Source organism: Echinops telfairi, unplaced genomic scaffold, assembly GCF_000313985.2.
Source record: "Echinops telfairi isolate 266 unplaced genomic scaffold, ASM31398v2 ScPeMD7_9;HRSCAF=40, whole genome shotgun sequence".
In the NCBI taxonomy this organism is placed as follows: Eukaryota; Metazoa; Chordata; class Mammalia; order Afrosoricida; family Tenrecidae; genus Echinops; species Echinops telfairi.
This window is the reverse complement of record NW_022103906.1, coordinates 63,573,853-63,576,753: the sequence shown is the minus strand read 5'-3', so window position 1 is coordinate 63,576,753 and position 2,901 is coordinate 63,573,853.

Here is a 2,901-nt window from a genome sequence, read left to right as displayed (position 1 = left end):
GTGAGTCAGACTAATAGTCTAGCCACTACAGATGGCCAATGTTAAGGAGGATAACCTCTGACCTACTTTTGCCCACAGTCACTCTTAAGCAGCTAAGTTTGGTACATATTTTGGGGAGACAACTTAAGAGAATTCCTTCTGTTCCCCACAGTACTCGACCCAATTCTTTGCACAATTGCTTGACATTTCACTGGAGATCCTTTCATGGAGTGGGGAATGGTATGCTAAGTCATATCATAGAAGTATTCTTTCCCAGCCAAGTTGACATAAAACCTAAAGATTGCAATTAGTGTCAATGTTATAAGCAAAGCAAAAATTCAGAAAACATCCACTAGTAAGGCTGTAGAAAGCCTGGGACCTGTACTACAGGGAAGCAAAGGTCAATTAAGATAACATTGTCTACAGTGTTGGCCCCCCAATACATTGGTAAACCTCTTACCTTGGTGAGCAGTGACCCGTGTTCTTAGGTGCCATAGAGTGGGTTCCCACTTATCGCTGCCCTCTAACAGCATGAGGAAACACTGTCCGGTCCTGTGCCATCATCACAATTGTTTTTATGTTCGAGTCCATTTATGCAGCCATTGTGTCAATCCATCTTGTCAAAGGTCTTCTTTTTACACTGTCCCTTTATTTTACAAAGTCATATAACCTTCTCCAGGGTCTGGTGTCTCCTGACAATATGTCCAGAGTTCAAAGTCTCATCATCCTTGCTTCAAAGGAACACTCTGACTATACTTCTATTGGTGACATAACTTCCAGCATCACAGCAACATACAAACTAGACAAACTGAGTCATGACAAGGGTCATAAATTCTCATGAGCAAATGGCCATCTGAGGTGTAATCATTTGTTTCTCCCTTCTAGAGAAAAGAATAGAAAAAAGTCAAGGAAGCATGGAAATAAATAGTCCATTGGACTAATGAAACATGTGAATTTTAGTCACCATGACCTTGAGATAAGAAGTCGATTGTGCCAAGGTACCACAAATTAATCTGAAAGGGATCACATTCGAAGGTTCCAAATAGAGTGAAAAAAAAATACATAACAAACTCAAAAATGTTACAAACAAAAAAATGTGTCTTACTGTTCAGCAATAGACTGTTGGAATCAGAGAGATTATGGGCCACTAGACACTCTTGAGATCTGGAAATGAATCCACCCCTTTGGTTCAATATTTAGCCAAACAACAGATAGGTCTATTGGGAAACATAATGACAATGGTGAGGTATGCACCTTTTAGAATTATAAACATTTTGGGATAAAAAGAATAGCATTTATCCAAGGGGGAAGTTCATAAAGTTTAGGAATGAAAACAGAAAAAGAGCAAGTAAACAGGATAGTGATGTTATAGGGATTATAATCAATGACAAGGAATAAAAAGTATTTAAGTATTAAATGGAAAATTGAACTGTATGTAAACATCACCCAAATTACAATGCAAAAATTTTTAGTGAAAGAAAAAGAAGATCCTTAATGCAACTTATAGTCTAGTGATCTAGTCTCAGAGAAATGAACAAAATAAGCAATAACTGTGATCTACTGAAACTGATGTTACCTGATAATATGGTAATTATAATATACACAAATAAGAGTGTCAAACATTCAGAGATACTTGAAAGATAACAAAATAGGTAAAGGTGAGAAGCAATTGAAACAAGCTATGACATAGGAGAATATAATTATTATTCTTTAAGAAATCAATTTTAAAAGTGAACATTTTAGAATAAAAATGTAATTGTTGAAATTAAAAAAAGAAACTTTATAGTAAGTAGTTAAATACATAATATAAGTATTAGTTTAGTATTTACTAGAAAACTGCAGGTTAGGGAATTAATGTGATGAAAGATAAAACAAAGAAATTTCCTGGGATGTAATATTTCTATTAAAACACAAAACATATGCAAGATTTATGAACAAGGTTGAGAGTCTTCCAAGCAATTCATATAGGAATTTCAGAAGTAAAACAAAAGTAGAGATCATCTTAGAGTGCTAAAGCACTTGATCCACAAAACAAAAACAAAATGGGATTTGGAAAATCCTGATAAAAAGTTGTGAATATTTCAGACTTCTCATGTAATACGAGGCTAAAGGAAAAAACATAAATTCTTACTTTTACTTAAAGGAATGTTCTGTAACATAACAGATAATTTTCATAAAAGCCCATTTGGCTAGCATATATAAAACTATATATTTATATATTTTAGTTTAAAATTATACAATTATGCTCCCATGTGAAAGCTGCACGCACAAATTATTATTCCTGGAAACCAAATGATACATATCGACATTCCGTGAAAGTCTGTATCACAAACCAAAGCTGACATTCTCAAAATTCAAAAATTCATTGCAATCAAATTGATTCCCACTCCCAGAGACCTAGAGGTCAAAGTTGGGTTGTGAACTGCAAGGTCAGTAGTTTGAACTACCTTTTGCTCCACAGAAGAAAGACAGAATTTTCTAATCCCACAGTGTTACACTCTAAGAAACTCAGAGGGGCAGTTTAACCCTGTCCTATATGGTCACTAAGAGTGGGGTTAATCGATGGCAGTGAGAAGACAGAGTAGCACTGTCCCCTTTGGGTTTCCAGGACTATAAATCTTCACAGGAACAGAAAACCTCATCTTGTCATTAATGTAACCCACTACTCCACCTGGATAAAACTGTCTAGTCAGGTCACTTCAGAAACTTCCTATTGTTTGGTATGAGAAAGTTTCTCCTACGTTTTGTAATAAGAAAGGCCCTGCTTAAAAAACACAGTAAAAAAAACCTCCTTACTCAAAAAGACCCCCCCACACACACATACACAAAAACGTATTATGCTGTTAATCAAAGGGATCTAAATTGGGGCCTGAACATCCATCTTTCTGATTTACATAACAAGGGACTGACAAAAGGAGAGAG